Genomic DNA, 25,756 nt, shown 5'->3' with positions numbered 1-25,756 from the left:
GGGTCGAACTACCAATGTTTAGTGACTTTTCCACAAGACCTTTTGAAATTAGGCTGAACAATATATTAAAGAAAATAGAAGATACAGCACACGTAAGAACAAAAGTGGGCTGAATTAGAGATTTATATGTTTGGTGAATGAGTTAAACTTACCTGTATGCCATTATGAAATATTAGGAATGTAGCATAAAATCATGAGTGAAGAAGGCAATGGCAATCTAAATCATTGTAATCTAAATGTATATCATTATCAGTATCTGGTATTAATTTCAAAACTGCTGAAAAAATTATAAAGGAATTATATTATAAATCACATGAACTCGTTGCATTATAAATTACAAGTTAGAAATATTATTAGCGTGATTTAGCGACCATCTTTGTTAACAAATAATTTCAAGTAATTAATTTTACGAATAATTCAGCCTGAAACTAAGTTGGAAAATAAGCTACATGCTGAAGATTAAGCTTTGCCCAAGGTGTTAGAAACATCTTCTATTAACTAGAGTTGCGATGCAAGAATTTGTAAAAATTATCATTTAAATATAAATTGGCATAAATACAATACAAAGTATATAAATTCTACATACATGAAAACTTGAGTACAGTGCAACAATATGTGAAAAAGGAATGGATTAAAAGGGAACTGAGCCCACCAGCGGCCGAGCGGTAAAGTCGCTTAACACTGTAGTTCGGTCCGAGGTTCGAATCCCGCGAACGGCCTGGCTGCATGAGCGTTTTCCCCATGTGTAACGTTTATACGAGCAGTTTCCTTTAGAAAGTCGTCCACGAAGGCATCCCTCCTCTTAGGCAGATAGCCCTCGAGGCTTTGCCATAATCTCACACACACACACTCACACACAAAAGGGAACTGAAAATTCCAGGATATGAATATAAGGGAGTTTATTTATTTATTTTTTTTCCTTTATTTATTTTTTGCTAATTATGAAAATTCTGCTGACACTCATAATTATTAATTAAATGTGTATTAGAAATTAAATGTATGCCAAAGTACATCAGATGGAAAACAGAATAAATATTTAAACGTTTCTAGTATTAAAATATGGAATTTGTAACAAAGTTAAATAGCCTTAAAATAACTTCACTGCTTAAAAATGGAAAGCTTAATACGGGAATATATTGCAATAATATTAGTGTGAATTTAGAACGACTTAAGAAGTCCAATTTTTAGATTTAATGAAGATAATTTTTATAATTAAATTAGAACTGTTTACCTAAAATGGTAAATTTAAAAGTTAAAACCATTCTGCTGTCTAAGAAGATTTGTTAATATTTATCTAAACAAGAAACTTATTTAAGGTGAGCTACAAATCCGATATTTGATACGTTGATTATGTATCAGTTTTGTGTATGTCATTAATCTATCAATTTTACTATTCAAAACTGATATATATATATATATATATATCAGCGACTAAAATCTACAATTTGGAAAGTTTTTAATTCTTACAGAGAATAAAATACATCTGGCTCATCATTCCTTTAAGCATCATAAAACTTTAAAATGAGTGTAAAAGAAATTTATTTTTTAGCACACGCCAGATTTTAAATTAATATTTGTTTTACATGCACAATTTTTACAATATTGATAAACGAAAATAAAGGCTTGCAGTCTCAATAGAATGTCCCATTAATGTCGATAAACGACTTTTTGTAGCACCCAATCTTCTTGGAAAGAAATGGGGGACAGGAAACGTCGCGCAGTTCGTAGATTAGAAAAGAGGGGGACGGGGATATTCGATCAAATTTGGCGCAGTTCGTACCCTACCAACTGGACTTTTCTGCCACATAAATATACCGAGGTGCAAAAAAAATACTGTCAACTTTCCCCAAACATAAAATTATTTTATCATTATTTTAATTATTAAAAATTGAACGTTTTCTCATTTTTATGTTTGAAATGAGAAACATCAAAATTATATCTATGCTTCCAAAATAATTGTTGAATTTTCTAAATAGAAATAGAGAATAAAGATTTAAATTTTCTATATAATTTCCCATCTAGCTAATAATCTTTTTGTACCAACTTAAAATATTTCATAAAATGTTTTAGCATTTTAGTTTTCGTTTTATGAAATATTTAGCATTTTGATACAATTTTCCTCTTTCGTGTAATTTATTTCAGATTTCTGAGATATTAATTTAGCAAAGTTAAGAAATAAAAGTGTTAAATCACTATTTAATTAAAATATTCATATTAAGAAACTAAATTTTTGCTATATTCCAATCTTAATTGTTTTCTAGGTTAAATGCAAATTTTACCACTAGAGGTAAATGGGGAGTTTAACCACCTCTCACTGAATTGATTTAAAAACGGCAAATAGAATGCGTACGAGAATCTAGTATTATACGCTTAGGTCTTATTATAGTTTTTGGAATTGGCTGGAGCGAAATTTGTCAAAATCGTTTACGGAGTTCTCCTTTAGCGAGCACTGCATAAATTATTATTATTATTTTTTTTTTTAATTTCATTACATGTTGCACATAAAGTACGAAAATTCGCATGTTGTAATTTAAATTTGAGCTTTCAAATTGTCTGAAATACATTTAGGTGATTTCCATTCTTTCTGTAGTTTGGTTATAAATAATTAAATATGCAGAAATTAGGTAAGTGTGGTCCAAAAATACTTATTACATTTTAAAAATTAATTGCTAAGAAAATGTATGTGATAGAAACGCAGTTTACAAATAATGCTGCCATATTTGATTTTCTTTTTGAAAAAAAAATTACGTCGTAAACAAACTTCAGTTATTACTTTCTTGTTTGTTGAAACATTCTAAATCGACTAAATTTTCAACCCAAATGTACAAAATAGATAAATAAACTGATTTCGAAACGGTCTCGGTAGTTTTATTGACTTGCGCTTTGAGCTCTGTTATTTTCACACATGGTGATCAATGGTCGATTAGCGAAACTTTTCAAACGCAATGCTTTTAATGACTGAAATGTTTTGTTTTAAAAGTTAATCTTGCTGCAGTTTAGAATTCAAAAGTAAAACACCCAATTGTAAGGAAATATTTGGATTTACTGAGTAATTAATGGTTTTAATCAAGAGGAGAAAAAAAAAAACTGTCTGCGCAGACTGATAGCTTAGATTTTTATTATATGTTTTTTTTATTTTCGTAATATATATATTCGAAAGCAAGTAACATTCATGCCCATAAATTAAGAAATTCGCCAGTACGCATATCTGCCACAGTTTTATCGCAACTGGAAAGGAATAGCAATTTGTTTTATACTTGAAAGGAATAATAAAACCTTCCTTAAAATTAATGATAAGAGAATTTCTTTAGCAGTTTAAATGAGCTTGAATAGTTAAAATTGGAAAACTCCTTTGTGCTTTGCATCTAAAAGTATTGTAATTGTCTTTCATCTAAAAAAAAATTATAATAAAACAGATATTAGACATAATTATGGCATATAAAAGGTGCATTAATAATATGTCTAAAGGAATTTGCGGGAAGAAATGCCCCCCAAAACTCAGTATTGCATAAAAAAGGCTTTCAAACTGCTGAAAAACACACAAGAAGAAGCTTTCGAAGTTTAGGAGAAAATTGACGGCAATATCATTGTGATTGGTCTAGCGACATATGAAACGGTATATGACCAACATAGCGAATATTTTGAGTAAGAAACTGTAAATACTGTCGGGGATCACCATGTTTAGACAAAAGTTTTATAGATGGCTTTATAAGCACCCCTTGAACAAACAAAAATGAGGCAGTTCTGAATCTCCCGCTCTACGGGCCGATTAACGAAATTTGAGTTTTTCATGTCTCAAAAGCACAACTTAGGATATACCGGGTGGATATAATTAAACTTCTCCTATAAAAAGCATCTTACAGCGCAAACGGGTGAACGGAACGCAACGAAATTTTGTATATGGGCTATACATGAGATGCGGTCACGGAATTTCGAAAAAAATGTTTATTTCCGAAATGTCCACCAGAGGGCGCCTTTTCCGGAAAACATGAAATTTAACACAATAAACGACCAAAACAAAATACGGAAACAATATTAACATTTATTGACTAGTTTCTGATTACCTTGTCATCGAACCACATTAAGTGAAGGTAAGGGAGAAACAAACAGTTCAGTTTGCAGAAACAAGAACAGATTAGGACGAAATTGCATAAGAGGAGCAGTTGTTAATCGTGTCCAGGACGATGTAGAGAAAGGTGCTCCACATGACCCCCCCCCATTCACCTGCAAAATTTCAAGTCGATGGACAGTGTGCTCGACAGCAGATCGTAGCTGATCAGTTGTAAGGCTTCGCACGTGAAGCGTTATGGAGTTCTTTAAGTCATTCAACGTCGCAACACCACCACGATACACCAGACTTCTTAAAAAGCCCCATAACCAGAAATAGCACGGAGTTAGATCCGGCGAACGTGGTGGCCATGGATTAGGAAATCAACGACTAAATAACACGTTCCTCTGTGAAGTGTTGAAGCAATAGCGCCTTTACTGACCCATGCATACGTGCAGACGCAACATCCTGAATGGAATGAAAATGGTCAATGTAAGGACCCGGCTTTGCTGTAGTTGCGGCACAGCAAACGTCTGCAGCATGTCATGGTACCGACAGCCAGTAAAGGAACATGTGAGAGGCCCACGTTCACCGATTTCCTTAAAGAAGAATGGGCCAAGGATGAATGTCGCCGTGAAGCCACACCAGACAGTGACCTTTGGAGACAGGCGAATTTCAGTGTAGATCCGCGGATTTTCCTTAGCCCAGATGCGGCAAATCTGTGTGTTGAATGTCCCATCGAGGTAGAAATGAGCCTAGTCGCTCCACAGAGTATTCCAAGGCCATGACAGATCAACAGTCATTCTATTGAGAAACTGACTGCGAATAAGAGACGTTGTGGTTTGCCCCTATCAAGCAGCTTCTGGGTATGGCGGCTCTTGTAGGGTGTACTGTTTATTGAAGGGTTGCGTTTCGGTCTAGACTCTAGAAAATGGTCCTTGATACTTTTATATCTATCGAACACCAAAGAAAAGCTTAAACTTATCCGTTATTATGGTCTCGTTAGTTAGGGAACAGAAGAAGTAGAAGTATTTCAGGATATTGTACACTTCGATAATCGGACAGGTGGGGTTTATTGATGTGCCATTTTGCATCAATATGTAAAGTATTTCAAGGTACATTTTGTCCTATATTTTGCTTAACGATAATGTTATTTTCATATATCGAGTTTTATTGAGTAATATCATCTGAGACTATCGTACACCTCTCTATACTTTGGCAATTGATAGTTGGACTACTTAAATTTATTGAGATATCATCTTACATAAGTATGTAAAATGTTTTAGCATGTAATGTAAAGCATTTTGTCTTGCGTTCCACTTAAAAAAAAGGCGATATTCACATTTTCAGAGTTTTAGCCTTTATTATTATCCAGAATCCAAAGATTTATATCTGATCTTACTAACCTCTTCACAGAAGCACACATAAATATTCTTGGATTGCAGTTCATAATTTTCCATTATGAACCATTGAAGAAATCAAAAGAGTGTGTAGTCAAGAACACAATTCATTACACTAAGAACCACTGAAATCTATTATTAACAGCATGTCAGATATTTATAGCATGATATTATCCTTCATGGTAGCCATTAAATCTTTGTGAGATCTAAATGTTGTATCATACACGTAAGTGTATAAATTATCCTGTATCTTTTTCTTCTGTTGTCTGTGGATAAAATGAATCCAAACTTTTGTTTTCCCTTTGTTTTTACATTTTGGATTTGATTTATGTTTCTCACAGATGTATTAAAGATTTATCCTTCCAGCTAAAAACTTCTGTAACTTATGAACATGACGCAAAGCAGAACTAATTTATTCTGACATTTTCCTGGTTTTACAGAATTGTTACACTGTGAAGTTTTATAGTGTACATAATCGGCGAAATAGATGCCATCTCAGAAGCAGTCCCGCCAGACTGTTTATTGACAACAGTTCATAAGAACTTTCATTTAATATTTGTGTTTATGAACACAGGTATTAAAAAATCTGATGTGTACACCACATGACTTCCTTGTACTGAATATTAAATTATACGCATTTTTTCTTGCATTTCATTTAAACTTATTGGATTAAATTAAATCTACTTCGCTGACAGCGCATAAACCACAATAGAATAAATGCATTCTTTAAAATTCACTCTAGCATTTGTTTACCATAGCGACACCACTCTGGCGCTAGATTCACTTAACAGTATTATATTACTTTCATATTATAACTCATAATGCACAAAATTATATCATTTAAAGAATAGAATTATCTAATCGTTGCCACATGTTCTATTCAAATACTATAATAAAGCTAGAATGATGTATAAAAGAAATTAAGCAAACAAAACAAAAAAAGAAACAGTTTTTCACAGACGATTGAGTATTTCTCATTCAATTAATTCAGTTCTCACTTCGCGAGAAGGCAAAAATACATAAAAACTCAAAATATCTATATTAAAAATTACGAAGTAAATCTTAAACACTTATTTCCTCGAAAAAATTCCAGAAAGGATTAAGCATGATTTAATTGGCAATAATAAATGAAGGCGTTATCTTTGTTGTTGTGAAGCTAAGTTTCTCTATGGCAACAAATCCACTGCAATCTGCTGCTTCAAATGTAAACAATCAATGGCCTCCATCCCAAAAAAAAAAAAAAAAAAAAAAAAAAAAAAAAAGAGGCTTAGTGGCACTTAAACAACTTTAAAATTGTTGATAATTCTAAAAATATTGCATACAGATTTACTAAAGGCATAAAAACCTTAATCGGAAGATAAAAACAACATAATTCAATCATTTTTAAAGCAAAAAATGTACAATTTACAAACATATACGAGTAAAGAATCTGAGGTCACTGAACCGGGTAACAGAGTGGATATATATATAAATATATTTATATACGTTTGGTGCGGCCGATTGCAACCAAAATACGAGATGCACATCTACATGTTATAGCAGTTCTACATACAAAATTTCAACGTTCTGAGGCTACTCGTTTTTGAGTTATGCGAGATACGTACGTACGTACATGCGTTCGTACAGACGCCACGAAAATTCTCTTCAGAACTAATTTTAAAGCAGTTTTATAATTTTTTGGGAGGAAAAGAGTATTTTATTCTGTTCTTACGTACAGATATCACGCAAAAACATCGTTAACTTGCATTCGATAGCGGTCAAAATGGATATTTTCGTTGAAATATGCTGCCTGAAACTTTTCGCGATTACAATACTTTCTTTTTACTTCGTACAAGGAAGTAAAAAAGGTAAAAAAAATGCAGTGAATTAAAACATATTAAAATAGGATTCATCTTTATTGCGCTCACTTTCATGTGTAGCGAGTAATAAGAAATTTCTAATTTATTTGTATACAGTTTTAAACCATGCTTCATTTAAACGGACTGCTTATTTCTATTTAATCAGTAAAGTGTTGACTATGTGCTTGAATTACACATGACAAAGCCATGACAAAACTGTGTCCTTAGCTTCATATTAGAAATGAATAATCAGTATAGGCACTTCATGTTCTCGTTGAAATACCTATGCTAGTTAAAAGCCAGTGTATTTGCCATTAAATACTCTCCTTTTTTCTGTTGAAATGAATTATACCACATGTGGCAGTTCAATGAATTCGCATGTCCACCAGCGGCCGAGTGGTAAAATCACTGAACACTGCTAGTTCGACCTGGGTTCGATTCCAAGCTAGTGGGTTCGCTGTATCGGCGTTTTTGTGGTTTTTTTCCTATGTGTAAAGTGAATAGAGCCATTTTTTATTAGAAAATTTTTCACTAAGGTATCCTTTCCATTAGGCACATAGCCTCGTATGCTTTGCTAAAATAAACCAAACCATTCACTGGATACTCAAAAGGAAAGGAAAATTGACTCTAAAATCAAAGCTTAGAACAATGAATATTGTTGAGCATACTTTATGTTATGACGCCGCAAACCTTTACACACTTAAAAAAATATACACATTTGTAATGTATATATAACACATTTGTAATGTATATATATATTCGTAACTCGAAATGTTTAGCATACAACCATTTATTTGCTCTATCAATAAAAAACAATATTATTGGCTTAGCGGCATTTATTGCTTCAAAATGCAATCCAGATAGCATATGATAAATAATCAGTACGCCTTCAAAATATTTTTATAATTTCCTAACAATACTGCACAGTGTTATAAATGTACAATATAAGGAGCAATACATACGATACATGCAGTATACAGATATCCGCATTGAATTAATACATCAAACACGGTGACACCATACGTCAAAGTGTGATCTGTGCACTAAATAGATACATTTAACATATATTTAAAATATTTGTACTGCGGTATCTTAATCTCAAAATTATGTAAATAAATTTAAGTAATTTCAGATATCTTACTACGATTAGATAGGTTTAGATTCTTTTGATGTTGAATTAATAGTATTGAACCTTTTTAGATCTAGCGTAATGAGTTTCATTACTAACCTGAATCTGCGTCAGACCGCGAAAGTTTGTATTTGTTCTAGAGTTCTAGCAAACTTACCTTCAAATATTCTTTTCACATACAACTGTAAACATTAAACCACTGAACCTACAGATTGAGCAATATTCATTTTCATTGTTCAAATAAGCATAGTGCGTAGTTTTATTTATACAGAAGACTTTTCCGACAGAGCCTTTTTTATTTTGGAAGAATTTATAGTTGACCAGGGGGCGCGATGAAAGAAAACTATACCGCTTCACCCCACGCATTTTGAAAGGGATTACCACTGATCGCACGATGCTCAAAATGCATGCGAACTTTCAAGCTAAAAGTGATAGCCGCGGCAGAATGTAAGAGTTTGAGATTAATGGAAGCTCGTGATAGAAACTCCAAATCATATGTCGCGAATGCAAGATGACCATTTTTTTCTTGTGTGTGTGTGGGGGGGGGATTGTCTTGAATTCCGAAAAAATATCATTTTGAATTCGGAAATGTACAGTATGTTATAATCATCAGTAAGCTAGGGTATACACAAGAAAAGTGCAAATTCCATTTTAAGTCTTGGATAATCTATAGCTCTGCTGGGTATATTAGTCATTGATTAACATTCTGCATTTACTAAAAGTATTAAACATATTTAAAATATTATATGATATTCATATGATAAATGAATGTAAGGTTCTGCATTATGTAAGAGTTTGTCTGTGCGTTTGTGTTCAAGTAAGCATCATCTGACATAGAGACGAGAAGACCTAGAACTACGAACTTTGTATATAGTTTTCTAGGCTCATGGTCGCTGAATGATAAGACCGCTAAATGCCGATAATTTTATCTGGTTTCGAGTTCCGGTGAAAGAGTTAGCTCATGTGTGGTTCCGCTGACTGCATGGGTGTTTTCGTGGTTTTCCCCATGTGTAACGTGTATACGAGCCAGTTTCCCTTAGAAAGTCCTCCATGAAGGCATCCCTCCTCTTAGGCAGATAGCCCTCGAGGCTTTGCCCTTATCACACACACACATGTGTGGTTCCGTGATTTTTCCATCTGTAACTGTAAATTTGGATCTGTTTCCCTAAGAAAATTTTCAATGAAGGCATGCGTCCATTTAGACCGCTAATTTTCATGTGTTTTCCTGCATTTATGTAAACAATTATCAAATGAAGGTTAGTTTGCTCCTCGAAGCAATTTTTTTCACAAGTGAATTTAGATTCTTTTGTTTAACATTGAAAGCATTTATTAAGGATTTTTTATATTTTTGATTAAAGATCGAATTGATTAGAATATCAATTTTTGTACCATCAGATAAAGCAGGAAAATATAGAGTTTTTATGTGTTTGTTTCGAAGAATTCGACTATTTTTTGCGATCGTTACATGTTTAGTATCATTTAAAATACAACTTCGGAAAATTTGTTGCTAATAAACGCTCTGAAGTTTGTAAATATTATATAATGGATTTGCTGCCCTCTTTTAAAGCAAAACCGATATAAAAATATTAATTGGGCGATTTTCTGTTACAAGTTTGTGTAATATTACGATTCCATATGTACCCAAGCTCTTCTTTGGATATTTAGTCCTTTTATGTGATCTCATGGAAATCAAGCAGTATAGATGCACCTACTTCACTGCTGTGCTTCGAACCCAGCAGAGAGAATTCCCCTTTGCTCGTCAGATGTAGTGTCCTCCCCCTCCTCTCTTTATTCTGCTTCCCGAACTCATGAACGCCCGAGCGATAAAGTCGCTGAACACTGGTAGTTCGGTCCGAGGTTCGAATTCTGGTGAACGGCTGGCTGCATGGGTGTTTTCGTGATTTTCCTCCATGTGTAACAAGTATATCAGCTAGTTTCCTTTAGAATGTTGCCACGAAGGCATTTCTTGCCTTAGTTAGGTAGCCCTCGAGTGCTTTGCCTTAATCAAGTAAACCAAACTAAACCTTATTGTACTTGCTCCTGAATGAATTTCTTCAACATTTCATGTGTCTTCTCTCATGTGCTTTACTACAATCAATTATATCAAATTAAACCAAACTATGTGTCTTCTGAAAATTTTCTTTTGCATTCTGCAGAAAATGGGGAGTTGCTAATAAAATTAAAATATGTGGAGAGGAAGTTGCTGATTTCTGAGAAATTTTACCTTTTATCAATGACCTTTATCTTAAAAAGGTGAGATAATCTTACCTTTTATCCTACATTTTTTTTTTTTTTTTTCTAAATGAAGTGGGATTGTGTACTTTTTACTTTTCATACTTTTGATAAATTAAGACTTGGAACGGACTTTTTCTTTAAAGGAACAAATGGTATTTAATGGTTGTGTGTATTATTAAAGACTGTAAAGAGTTATCTAAATCAAAAATGGCATTTTACTTTTTTTGCGATAAACTGGATAATGTCTGTTAAATTTCGATATAGGAAAAAAAATGTAATAAATTTTTTTTTTTTCTTTTTTTTTTAGCTTTAAGCTTTGTTTTTCAGTTATTTGAAATATCTTTCAGTGTGATAAAATTTCGATAAACCGAATAAAAACAAGTATAATATAAGATTAATAGAACTTTCTAGTACCTGTGTAATCTCTCGAGGCTTTCCAAACTATCATGCTTGCGGTTTTTCCAAAAAATTGTGGCTTATTCATTTATTATTTATGCATTTTTGAGTTTGCCTATCTCCGAAATATAATAACTCAATAACAAAAATAAATAAGTAAATAAATGAAAAATAAAGAATAAAAGTCAAAAGTTTGTGCTCAGTACGCTCATGGACCTTATAAGGTCCATGAGTACGCTGCAGTTACGTCATTGTTCAATATGTTTAGTTGATGCAGCGCAAATAGATGTACCTAGCTATTTTTAGAATAGAGAAGGGAAATTAATTTACGCTGCTAATTAATCCTATACATATTCTTTTTTCTTACATACACATATATACATGGGGGGGGGGTCATAATTTCGACTCACAGTCGCGATGGCTGAGTGGTAGAGCGAGAGGAAGAAGTTATTATTAAATTAAACTAAATTCAGCCAATTATCATCTTTATTTTTCACGCCTATAAAATCATCTCAGTAGATATTGATCCAATCATAATAAAAGTCGATACGTTTCTATGATTCAGTCATAATGAAATATGATAAATTTCTGTGTACATTGGTTTTTAACAAGCAGTAGTGAGGGAAGGGAAGAATAACGCAATTAACTCGCTAAGGATATTTGATATTAAATCTGAGGTATAAGTAGAGCTAGTCTGTGATTGATTAATTTGACGTTGTTGCATAACATAGAAGATTCTCGAATTTGAGATAACAGATGAATTTAGGTCAGATCACCAAATCTAAAATGTTAATTTTGATGTCGCCAAATATTTTTAAAGCAGCTATCGTATTTTCTTATATCTTGCATATATATATATATTGGATACCTGAGTCTCTAATGTCAGAAAGCCACCATCTAAATTAATTACCAAGAAATTTTGATAAAAAAAAAAAAAAAAACCAAATACATAAGCAATGCATTACTGGATAGATACTCAAGTTTCCTGTGAAAGGTAAAATAGATGACATTAGTCATTTTATTGACTCTGCTAAAAGTAACCTTAAAAGAGATTTATTTATGTAATAGGAATAAGATGGTTTTGTATGCTGAGCATCTTATCTAGCTTTAAAGAATTATAAGCAATCAAAATCGACAGATAATGACCATGAATATGGAAATCTTTTAATCATTGAGTATGCAATTGAGTATATTGATCAGCAAGCTGTTTATATTAATTCTCATGGTTCATATGAGATTGTAACTGAGTAAAACGTCATCACTGGGAGAGAATATGCTTACCATTAAGACATTTTTTTCAACTTAAGAGCAAAATGTCTTTACATCGACGTCTTTTTGGAGCACAGAAAATTTTTTTATTACCATTTCATACAAAACTTTACCCAACCGATAGTGGTTAGCGTCGCTGACTGTCGTGCTGAAGGTCCGGGGTTAGTATCCTGGAGAAGGCATGGATGTTCGTAAATGTAATAGTGTCGGTGCGGCATGGCGGCACTCTAAATATGCGGTAAGCCGAAAGTTCTCTCTCATGTGGTTTTGGTGAAAGGGGAGAGGGTTGGGAGACCCTCGGACCCGTTCCCCCGGGGTGATCTCCATGAAAATTGTTAGCGGAATTGAGCCAAATCGCACTGTCACCTGTTAGGTGCTCAAGCAAAGAACGTCTATACATATTCTTTGGCTCAAAGCTGTTGCCAACGACAGGCGTAATCTAGTGCTCCTTGCCTCGAGGAATTTCGTGGACTTGGGCTGACTACGTCAGACAAGTGAGCATAAACAACAACAAAACTTAAGCCCCCACGAAACGGTAAATTATTAATAAACGGAATTACTACTTTATGTACTTTGTTGTTATATGTAAGCTGTTTCTCTTACCAGAAGGCAAGAACCAGAATTAAAATTAGACGATAAGATTAGGGTAAAGGTTCGGGTTGCCTAAAAAGTATCAAAATTTTCAAAAATAATAAGGACTCTGGGTAAGTTGTCACATTTCAAGATATACTAAGCAAGTGCAAATCCTTACTATTTATTTAATAGAAAATTTCACTTTTAAAATTTATACCTATTTCCAAATTATCTTAGTTCAGTAATTTATCATCATTTCTTTCTCATAACTATGCGTGCAAATTTCTGGATAATGCACCTCGAAAATCCAAAGGCAGAGCCTTAAGATAATGACAAATGCAGTTTTACTAACAAAAAAGCCGAAAGACAATATCGTAAATTTCGTGAACAAATGTGTTTTGATTTTTTTTTTTTTTTTTTTTTTTTTTTTTATGTCTACGCAGTTCTTTTTAGCATCTTTTTAAATTCAAAATGATTCTTTTTTAACTTCATATATTGAAATTTCGCGGTCTTCTTTTATGAACAACTGAAAAAGGAGCAGGAACTGTTATTTAGCCGTTACAGATTCCATTTAAATTGTACTGTTATTCAGGAAGAAGAAATAGAATGAAAAAGTCGTAAAACTTTTATTAGAATACCTATTAAAAAAAAATACGGTAATTATGGAAGTCCAACTTTCTGAATCTTGAGCAGACCCCTACGGTTAGCAACGTCAGCTTTTCAATTCCAAATTCGAGTTTTTAGTCAAGTATTCTACCAGCAATTCTGTTATTTCTAGAAGAATTTGGCAGTGATCGCTTTAAATTGCATTGTTATGCATAAGCAAAAGAAGAAACGCATAAGTAATAATCGCTGCACTACCATTTCTCAAATCTGTATAAGATTTTATAGCTAGTTACTGCTGTTAAAAATTGGGCTTTTAGAAAATTCGTGGCTTTTGCTCCAACCAACATATATAGTTTTTAATAATAATCTACCTCAGTTCTACCATACTCGCAAAGTTATGTGAGAAGACATATAACTAATTTAATTTTATATTAACACATTTTAAAATAAATATATTTATATCAACGCACGTTTTTTCATGTGAAAAATATCATTATATGGCCTTTACTTTAATTATCACACTACAAGAGAAAGATCTTATTTCGAATTCAGTTATGAATGAGAAAAGTAACTTTATGTTGATCTTATCTTGCGAAATGGAGGGAGTGTTCAGCTCCATGTGCGTTTCTGTTTGTGTACTTTTCCTATCTAAATATGAAACTGACTCCTGTGTAAATCTCAGCAAGGAGTATGATAAATGTCAAACATTTTACCCTTGCCCTCCGCCGCCTCGTATTAGGATATTTCTTTTCAAGCTGAAGTTCGAGATAAAGGTATTCTTGACTTTTGCAAATTCGAGGTTTAACAGTTTAAGTGTAAAGAATTCAGACTTTTTACACAGACTTTTTACACATAATTTAACAATGTAAGAATAAAACTAAAGGACATTATTTATTAGTGGAATCGTAATTATTTGAGGTTACTCATTATAGTGAGAGTTACTCATTATAGCGCATGAGAAGTTGAAAATCTCAAATAAATTCTCGAGAATACTGAAATCTCGAATAAAGTTGAAAAGGGGGGACTGATAATTTTTTCTTCTCATTTATTTTTCCTTACTTATTCTTATTTTACTTACTTATTCTTATTTTTTCTTATTACAATTCTTAGCACTTAAAAACAGTTTTAAAAATAAAAATTGTATAATATTGTAATTCTGTTTCAGTACGATTTGTTTTATACAAGCAGTGAAATTAAAAGGAAAATAATAAAGTAATAAAAAAAGTTAACACTTTAAATTTGCTTTAAAACAGCCCAATACAATTTTATTTCATTACATTCTCTTCACTTTTACATCATTGTCATTCCCAAATATGTTTAGGATCCGAATATAATGAGATGTGTAATAAATTTTCGCAGTTCAGTACGCAAAAGTGTTGCTTCAATGAGATTAATCACTTGCACTATAACTAAACTTCACGGTTGCGGTGCCGTACGCTACAATATAACAAGCGGTAAAGTATCTCATTTACGCCGCTCCACGTCTGCGAGTGCAATCCAGAGCTGTAACTCGAGAAATAAACAATCTCGTTGTTAGGCGACGTGTGCACCACGTTTTTTCCATTTTTGCGATAAATGTCTATCGACGTGGTGTTCACGTCGCTCGCGGTTTCAGATAAAAGCATCTCGACGTGCGTGGCACGTCTTTTTAGCGCAAGTGGTTAAGACTACCTGCATGGGAAACTTTTCTTCGAAGTTTAGGTTCTCGTTTCAATACTCACAGTACAGCATTATATATTATGAGGAAAATAAGGTATTGTGTTTCCAAATTCACCTTTCATGAGGGAGTTGGTTACCCATGGAATTAAAGGGTATATTATAAAAAATATTTGGTACGGTGCTTTTGACTTATAAGCGAGACATTGATACTATGAAATTCCTCTCCCGGTTGAGCAACCCTACTCTAAACGATAGAGTGAGGCGTGTATAGGACTCTTGATGAGCCAAATAATGTATCCTCATCAGCCAGCTAGGAACTATAAAAGTCAATACGCCTCATACATGTCTTAAAACATCAAGCAAATATCGTAATTTCAGAAGGAAGGATTTATCTGCCTATGCGAAAGAGAACTTCTGTTCTGCAACACTGCTGCTTGTAGACAGAATAATGTCATTACGGTGATGCGAGTGGAGAAATTTCGGCAACGGACAGTGAAATGTGAGATACCGTAGGATAATAGACATCGCATTTACATTTCAGTGACAAACAGAGCAGCGTTTTCTCGAGTGCTAGAACATAGGGCTTTGCTAGAGGGTACTCTTTACTTCCATGATTAAAAATATTCTTGTTCAAAGAATTGAATCTAAGCCTTGTTTTTCGGGGAATATCATGAACAATTGATGCTTTAAGCTACAATGGGTGCTTAAATAATGATGTGCAGTTTGAGAACAGCTCATGTTTCCTAACGAGTTTGAGATTTAACTTGATCTACGATGATAATCGCATATATTTTAGGTGATGCTGTTCACTAATTTTCAGCATATATTTTAGAGCTTCATATTGTACGTACGATTATGTGCATAGATATGGAATGCCATTGGCTAGCACAGGTTATGCCGCTGTGAATAGCTACCACTTTCAACAGCAACCGCTATGTCAAGCTGTTGAGGCTGATGTCATACCCTTCTTTCAGTACATTTCTAGTGCTATATTTCAGTAAAATGATGCCCCACATATTTTCGGCGATTGTATGGAATATAGTCACTCCGTTCTCTTTCAGCAGTCAGTACCCATTGGCAATGTAGATAAGGATCGAAGCTGTATGGCTACTAGTACTCCACGACCATATCCAGAGTCTCCTTTGATGCCATGAGGCACAGAGCTGTTATACTCACGAGGCGACTTAAAAAAATATGGGTTTTATAGCAGGAAGATAAGTTAGATTGATTTTAAATTTAAATCACTTCTTTTATCTCATCTCTAGTAATATGTGGTTCAAATTTCATTTCAGTCTGACGATTCCTTCATGGAGTTTCAATTTTGACAAACATAAGTTTATTTAATACCAAACTCCAAGAGCTATTTTTATGTATTTTATATAAAAATCAATAAACAAATATTTAGCACAAAACGTTTCGGATTTTGTACTTTAGTACAATAAAGTACAAAATCCGAAACATAAAATAAGTACAAATAGACTTTATATATACGTGTGTAACTCAAAATCACGTCCACATTTTGAGGAATTTTACTCAATACTCATGCAACAGGTATTATTTATATATATATATATATATAATTTTTCGAATTAATAAAAATAAAGGCCTTCTGTTTGGCTGTTAAATGTTTCTGTAAAACTATAATTTTGATTGCAAGTAATTTTAAAGTTCTCGGAAACTTAATTTCCTTTTTAAGTTACAGATATGTAAATTGCTAAAAGAATTAATTTGAGAATTAATTTAATTGTCCATAAGGAGATAATCCGATGCTTGAAAAATTACTATTTTTTCAATGTAATTTCATGGCGTCTCATGTATAAAATCGAAAGCAGGGTAGGGTGTGCAACACCTACGACCTTAAACTACTAAATTTTCTACTAAGTAAGATAGTTTTAGCACACGAGCGGTAAACGGAAGAACGTAGAAATAGTTCGATAAGATAGTAGTATCCTTGTAACAATGTCTCCCAATGCATTAGTCGTAACGAACTGTGAAGTGCTTAACCTTTTGCGGCACAGTGTGTCCGGTGTGGACACACCTAAAAATTTCCTTCTGTGCGCACAGAAAAATTGAATGAAAAAGGATTTATAAGCTACTATAGGTTATTCTACACCTTCTTTATTTGTAGTAGATGGCAGCTCAACACAAACCAACAAATTGTAAAATGTTTCTGGACGAATAAATTTCGTCCAGCTCTCATTTCTTCTTTGTGCATTCAATAGATTACGAAACCGTAAACAGGTAACAATATGAAGTGAAAACTAATTTGTTTAATATTTATTTTTATGTAGCTACTAAAAAATTTCGTTGCACATGGCTACAGAAATATAAGGCAAGCGTAACATTTCTGTAGGCAGCTCTACTATATAGGTTTAAGGTCTGGTGATCCGGAGCAGGTCATTGTGGGAATCTCTTACAAAGATCTTTTGTGATCATGAATAGTATAGAGTAAAAATGCGAATCCTGAGGCGATTACAGCCATACAAAACTCAAAAAAGAGCAGCAAATTAAATTTCACATTATAGCATTTACTAATTTTTTAGAGATATTAGGTATTTTTTGGCAGCAGGAAAGAGGAAAAATGAGATATGTAAATTGCTATCATCAATTCGTGGTGTAGTCAATTTCGTGGTGTAGTAGTCTGCATGCTGGGCGCGTATTGCAGAGGTCCGGGAATCAAATCACGGACCTCTGCAATACGCGCCCAGCATGCAGACTACTACACCACGAAAGCACGCTAAGAAGGCGAGAGAAATACTTTATGCACTCACCCTTTTAAAAGGCGAATGTGGGTTTTTAGGGGACCCAATCGCAAAATCCTGGGTGTGGAGATTCACCACTCCCTACTCTTTTAGTTCGGGTGCCACTATAGAGATATTAGATATTTTGGAAGCATGAGTGATGAAAAATGAGCATCGCCTTCGCCGGGAATCGAACCACGGACCTCTGGAATACGCACCCAGCGTGCAGACCACACCAGGAAGATAGCGGGAGAAATACCTTATAATCAATCTATCTGAAAACTCGTGAAAATCAATGCTATATTTCATTGTTATGCCTACCAACAATATTAACCAGAAATTTTTCTCGCAATGTTAAGTAATAATTTTCTCCAGTAGCAAAAATTGGTTCAGAATCATTTTTTAATTGTTAATTTGGGTATTCTTTGTCGACTTCTCCATTAAGTTCAGTGTGTATTAAATCGTGTCATAAACCATGTTTTAAGATCATAAACATGAATTTAAGATAATTTTCTAATAGCGGTATATAATAAATGTCGCTGGAAATTTCTTAATGTTAATGATTAACTGATAACTTTTCTTCTCTTAATGATTTTATAAAGAAACTGACCTTCATAAAAAAATTCTTGCACTTTTTCTTAAACTTATGCTAACTTCCTACGTTGTTTTAGGAATTACAGCTACACATTTCAGCAAATTCATTGTAGTTGGCTGGTGTCATTTAAAGCTTTGCTTTTCATATGCGAAATTTAGTAGCTTTTTAGTGTCATTATTACTGTTCGAAAATTTTTGACATCAGATCTCTTCTTTTTATCCATTATTTCTTTCCCCCCCCATGTAAGAATATTACGATGTCCATTGTTATATTCGTGCCTGCTTTAGAAAGATATTTTAGTCAAAGAATGAACAACATATAATCGTTGCTATGAGTGCGAAGATTTTCCACGTAAAACTCTTGTCCAGTTTGACCATAGAAAATTCATCGGTTTCAAAGATTTCTTTCTTCCTAGAATTTTCTTTTTGTCGCTAGCTTTCTAAAAATAACTTCTGTGCTATTGAATGTCGCAGAATCGATTTTTTTTTTCCATTCAACTTTCCATGACACAAAGTATGTAACATGTGAACTGAAATCAGAAGTCTCAGATAAACGTCTTCTACTCCAAAACGCATACTGATATTATTGTTCTCAGGATGTGGATAAGGATGGCGCGGGTGAAGCATTGTCTTAGATGAAGTCCTAGAAGGAGTCCCAAGTTAGATATAAAAAATAAGAAATTAATTAAAAATGTTACTTCAAATTTTTTTTAGTTTTTGCATGTAACATATAACTGCCGACAAAATGTGAGGCAAACAAAAGACTGTAATTACCATATTTGCGGAAGTATAAGACGCACTTTTTTCTTTACAAATATGTCTGAAAAACGAGATGCGTCTTAAACGTCGATACTCAGTTTTTGATTACATTCATTTCTGGAAATTTCCTGTATTCGGAGTTAGGCGATTTTTTTTCTTGTTTCCTTGCTGAGTGTGGAAATATTACAGTTACTTAGAGATCAATGAATGAGGCTTTGCTGCCATCGACAATCACAGCTGGGTTCGTTTAAACTTTCCAATTTTTCTGAACGATGGCAAGTTATGACTCAAAAACAACGTCGGCATTGCTGTAACATAGCATATAAGCTACGTGTGATTGCATATGCTAAAACACACGGAAGCAGGGCTACACAGAGGCATTTCAGGCCACCCCCAGTAAAGAAAATGATAACAGCTTGGCGGAATCAGGAAGAGGATCTAAAAAAGCAACTCACAGTAAACATAACCTACGAAGGTAAACTGTACAATGGCTTGAACTTGAGGCAGAGCTGAATACTTGGATTTTATACCACAGAAAAGCGGGATTTTGTCTCTATAAAAACTATTATTCATCAAGCAAAAGAGATAGCGACTGATACAGAGACTGCCGATTTTACTGGATCAACATCATGGTGTTCAAGATTCATGAAGAGAAACCAGCTATGTACGCAGACTAAAATAAAAATACCGCAAAAGATGCTAGACGAATATGAAGAAAAATTATTGAATTTCATCGATTCATCATTAATACACGAAAAACGAGAAAATTTTGCACCTACACAAATAGGAAACATGGACGAGGTTCCTCTGACTTTTGATGTACTGTCAAACAAATCTGTAGATTCCAAAGGTACAAAAAGTGTTACTATTAAAACTTCAAGGTACGAAAAACTCACTACACGGTTGTTTTATCCTGCTGTGCTGATTGGACAAAATTGCCCCCACTAGATTTTTGAAAGGAAGACATTACCCAAACAAAAATTGCCTAAACGAGTGTTTATACATGTTCACGCAAAAGGCTGGATGCATGGAGGAGGAATGAAGTTATGTATTGATAAAATTTGCCGAGGGGCCCTGGTGGACTCTTGAAGAAGCCTGCGCTACTAGTACGGGATCAGTTTCATTCTCACAGAACAGAATAAACTCAAAGAATTGAAAACTCGGTTAGCTGTAATTCCAGGAGTCTTAACTAGTCAGCTTCAACCTTTAGATATCTGCATTAATAAATCATTTAACTGATTTATGAAGAAGTGGAATAGCTGGATGCAATCTTCAAATTTTGAGGTTTACACCATCAGGAAGAAGGAAGAGGCCTAGCATTTCTCAAGTTTGTGAATGGGTCAAAGCTCCATGGGATGTTGTGAAATAGAGACAGTGGTTAAATCATTTACGAAGTGTGGCATTAGTAATGCACTGGATGGTACAGAGGACAATGTATTGTATGAGGACTCAGATGCTGACTTAGAAGAGGTTTCAAGTGACTCTTCATTTAACTCTGGAGATGTGTGTCTGACGAAGAAGATTAAAAGGGAAGATTAATCTTTCCCAGATAGATTGGGTATTTGCAGAAAGTATTACTTTATATTTAAAATACTGTAAATTCATTATAATATTCAGTAACAAAGTTTTATTCTTCAAAAATGTGTATAAAAAAGGGGGTGCGTCTTCTTATACGCCGGCAAATACGGTAGATATATTCTTTTTTGCTACTGAAGAACTTCTAACGAAAATAACAACAAATGTAAATGGAAAACCAGTAGATTTAACAAGTTAAATTTAATTTACAAATATTATATTTGGGATACATAAAAGATATTGTACAAAATGTATAAAAGAATTCATGTTATTTCATGGAGCAAATTACTTTGAAAAATTTCTGTAACATATGATTCTTCCTTTGTTGCCACCAATTAAAAGGAAAAAAATACTCAGATGAATACTGTGGAATGATTTTGCTGTTTAGTCACCCGATTTGCTCGACAGAAAAGGGAGAAGAGAACTGTCCGTCATCAAGTTCAGTGTTAAATTGTTAGAGACATAAACGGATAAGATAACGGTGGGACCTAATAAAGACAATAGAAAGTCTTACGCACAGCACTATTTTTGGTTTGCATTGCTCACGTTTTTGTTTAAAGAAGGGCAATTAAAATCGTTAGATATTGAAAAACATAATTTATGGGCCTCTGGAAATTTGGAACTTCGACCCGGGTCTTTTGTACTTTGGTAGTAATCAAGCCCTGGTTAACAGGCTGAACTATTTCCAGGTAATAGATATCCTCCGATCAAAGTTTTTATGAGCTCTCCAACATTGTCAGTCAGGATCGCTAGAAATAGGCGCCTATGCAGGAACTTAGCCAAGGGGAGCTTATTTCATTCTTCACAGCATTATTATTACAGGGTGCATTCAGTAAGTTTTAAGCCTTATGCACTTGTGTAAGTTAAATATCTGAGGTTATTTAGTCAGTCTTTTTATATAGTTCCCCTTTATGATTTTAGTACAAAGATCCTTTAAGCGTCGGAATCCAAAAGAAAACCTGTTTTGTTCTAACCTTCAGATGGTCCTCGAATGACGTTCTTTAAATTATGTCCCTGTAACATGAACCACGCAAATTCTACTGCAGTTTTTGAAACAAGAAGTCACTAAAGATCAGATCTGGTGATTACGGTGGATGGCAGAGAAACTGAAATTCGCATTGTTGAACAGAAGTCTGAATCATGTGTACTGGAGCGTTGTGGTAAAATGCGACATTTTTATGAGAAGTTTGCCTTGCCATTTTAACTGTATGGCTTGTTGAAGTTGCATCAAATTTTAGTACAATAAGTTATGGTACTATGTAGCGCATAATCAGTAAGCAACGGTCCGCCACCATATTAGCACGGTGTATAAGGTATTTCTCCCGCCGCCTTAGCATGCCTTCGTGTTGTAGTGATCAGCACACTCGGCGCGTATTCGAGAATCAATTGAGAGAATTGCTTTCAAAATATATCTAATGTCTCTGCAGGTGAAAGGGGAGTCGGCAGATATAATCTTGAGCCAGAGTTCGAATTACAGTGGATGCATGCGTATTTGGAAGTATGTAGTGTATTTTACAGTAGAGCCATTTAATATATTGTAGAGTCTAAAATCTTTTGTCGAGAGGTTGGTGTTGATGAAAGAGGGGTAGGAAACCCTCAGATCCGTCCGCTGGGAGTCTTTCATTAGAACTGACAGAGAACCCACATGTTAAAACCTCAGTCGGCCCCGCTTTCGTCAATGCAACAAATTATCAGTAGCCTCGGTTCATCTTTTAAAAAAATTGAGTTTTCCAATTTATGAGATTATGGAATTGTGAAGATTCATTGCCATCATGTTTCTTTGTGGTGGTCTTTTTCTCCATCATGTTTCTTTGTGGTGATCCCCCCTCCCAAGATCACAGTGGTGAAGCCATGTTTTTATCTACTATTTTTATGTGGTAAAAATATTACTATTGCTATTTACTACTATTGCTAGCTAAAAATAAATAAAAAAAAAATATCAGCTTTCATTGTGAACCATCTTCAAAAACATTTATAGAATCATTATCTTTTTTGAAGAAGAAAACATGAGAAATATATAACGACCTTTCTGGAATTCGGACACCGGCTCTCCTGTTTGCTACCCGAACGTGTTTTCAAATTTACTTACAAAGGCACGCGGTAAGGAGAGAGAAAATACCTTACACGTTCATCTAATTTTTTTTTTCATTTCTGATATCAACATTCTGTGCACCGCTTTGGCGTAGACCTTTGATATTCTCAACTTCTCATTAGAATATTTTACATTGACCCAATACTCTTATATTTCTCCATTTTTTTCTTCAGTAGTCACACTCATACAGCGGTCTGTTGTTCAGTAATCTTCAAGTGACGCTAAGCAAGATACTTCAAGTGCTTATCTAAGCAAGGGAGCCAAAATTTTGATTCTGGCTTAGGAAGATGTTTTATCACACAGACTGCAGACATTCCTTTATGAATATTTGCCTTATCTTTTATTATGCCTTCTTCTGAAAAGCATTCGGAGAACTCGATCACTGAACGATCTTTGATATTTAAAATATTAATAGACATCAGTAACTGAAAATTCTTAACAGTTTCCCAAATATGAAAAATACGTGCTGTGCGCTTTCATTTTTATATTTCAAGATGATGCAATCATTTCGCTATATTCCATTATCCCACAGATACTTCAGTATGCTTGGTTTAAAAAAACTTATTGAACGCACGTTTTAATTATCTAAATCATAACGCAGAGTGAAAACATAGTGACTTTTTAAAGTTGAGCGTCATGTTTAACAAAGGCTATAAAAAATTAAAATTCCAATTTTAGCTTCGAGTCTTAATTTATCTGTTTTCGACATTTGCAACATGAGTGCAATACAAATGTTTCAAAAGATAACGCTTTTGATCAATGTGAGAATTTGTGGACTGCAGACTAACGTGCAGGAGATTTCCAACCTTCTGAAAATTGAATTAAAATTGAGGTCAGAACAAAAATCAAGTTCAAGAAAAATTCTTATATATTACAGTTGAATTAAACAGAATATATTTCAAAATGATCTAAGATAAAAGCTACTGGTCAGAATGACTTGAAATCTGGCTTTAAGCAATTCAGACATTTCTGGCTAGAAGCATAATTGACCTTTTTTTTTTTACCGTAAAAAGGAATAAAAAATAATAAACATCCACAAGTGACATAAGAAATGTTCAGCATGCATGCTGTCTTTCGCTCTCTTAAGGAAGTTGCAGTTGCAGAATAGCCTGCTCGTACATCAAAGCTAAGTATTTTTGGAGAGTTGTGGATATGATGCGTGTTGCTAAATTTCACTTCTGCTAACTATAAATGGTGTTCATTAAGTACAACTTTATTTTGACATTCTCAAAGTAAAAAAAAAAAAAAAAAAAAAAAAAATCATACGAGTACAGTTCCGTTGAATGTACTGACAATATTACAGGAAACTGATAGCAATTTATTCTTTAATCTCCAGAATAAAATGCCTAAGTAACCGCTTCATTGGTGTTATGGAATGTTACAGTTAGATGAAAGTAATAGCAAACAAACACTGAAATTTCTGCAATTTGGCATAATGCGGCTTTCCAGAAAAGATTCATACCAATAGCCATTAAGTCGTAACATCTTCAAGACCAACAAACTCAAATAAATAAATAAATAAATAAAGACTGGCAATAAATGCTGCTGCAGTAAATTTTTCTATTCTTGCTAGTAATGTGATTAAAGAAGTACCAGAAACTGGTGCATTTTAAAATCTTCTAAAAACTATCAATTAATAAATTGAAAGAGCAATTTTAAAAACATATGTCACAGCTATGGTGTTCATAATAGCATTGATTGCCTTTTTATGATAAGCATTGTTCTCAAATGACAGATACAGCTGTTGATATCAGTTACACTCAAGTAGATTTTCCTAAGATAAGCTATCTCTTTTTCGAGAGGAAAAGATTATCAGTACCAGCAGAATATATTAATGGCTTTACTGAATGTAAAGACAAAAATTCTACGGCGTTCAAAGTACACTAGGTATCTTGGCTCTGATAAGTAGATCGATATATAAATTGAAATGGTGATAACTTCAAATTTGTTCGTGAAGAATTATTGTTCAGCGACCTTTCCTGTCTAACATTCTGTGGTAAGTTTCATGTGGTTTTTGATATCTTCGTTTACTTGCAAAATGAAAAAGCTTTAGGAAAAAAAAAAAAAAAAAAAAGATTTAATGCTCTTAAATAACATTATTGCTATGTTAAACAATTCAACTAAATCATTCACTATAAGAATTCACGAAGAATAAGTTATATAAGAAATGCATTTTTTAGGTCATTAATAAAATCTGAAAAAAAAAATATTCTAAATTATGTAGCTTGGATTGAGCCTGAAAGTGAATTCCTTTCTTGTCGCGACTGAAAATTAAGACTATTTGATTTTAACAGCCTAATTTTATAATTTTCATTCCGAAAGAGTTAACTTTAAGTTAAGATATTTGGATTAAAATTTAGTACTTTAAAATTAAAATAAAAGTATCAAAAATAGTCTTTCCGATTCTGTTTTTGCAGGCACTTTTATTTTTCTCCCTATATTAAAATTTATCTATAGTCTTTTAAAAAATTAAGTTTTAGGGGACAATAGCTAGTGTCGCTAATGATCAAAGCGTTGTGTAATCAAAGTCTGTAATACGTAGCGTTAGAAACATATATTCTATTGACATAAACGTTTATTAAAAAAGGCTAAACGTCACATAAATTTTAGAATTTTATTTTTAATCATTTATAATTTTAAATTTCTTGTACCGATCGGTGATACCTGAAATATGTTATATTTCATGAATGTAAGTTTCTCACGGGAAGAACCAGATATATGCGTCTTGTCAAGCAAATTAGTATTACATAGCAGAATACAATTAAATCAAGTAAATCGTGTTCAGATCGTGCAAAAAATGTTCGGAAATCGCCGAAACGCGTTCTGTTAAAATATTTATTCC

General features: G+C 33.5%; 1 protein-coding gene across 4 annotated transcripts in view; it reads left to right on the top strand.

The window, feature by feature from the left end:
- LOC118191957 (solute carrier family 35 member G1-like) overlaps window positions 1-25,756 on the top strand; it is a 77,945-nt gene that overhangs the window by 30,063 nt on the left and 22,126 nt on the right. The window contains exon 1 of one of the 4 annotated variants that reach the window (XM_085819423.1): window positions 24,821-24,910. The exons of the other annotated variants lie outside the window; for them this stretch is intronic. The gene's annotated coding sequence lies outside the window, so the exon portion shown is untranslated. Of the gene's footprint in view, window positions 1-24,820; window positions 24,911-25,756 lie in introns of those variants that run through there. 4 annotated transcript variants of the gene reach the window in all.

This window comes from Stegodyphus dumicola, chromosome 6 (genome assembly GCF_044657685.1).
Source record: "Stegodyphus dumicola isolate Sdum_Otavi_A_Nest chromosome 6, ASM4465768v1".
NCBI lineage: Eukaryota > Metazoa > Arthropoda > Arachnida > Araneae > Eresidae > Stegodyphus > Stegodyphus dumicola.
This window is presented reverse-complemented; position numbering and strand designations above follow the sequence as displayed.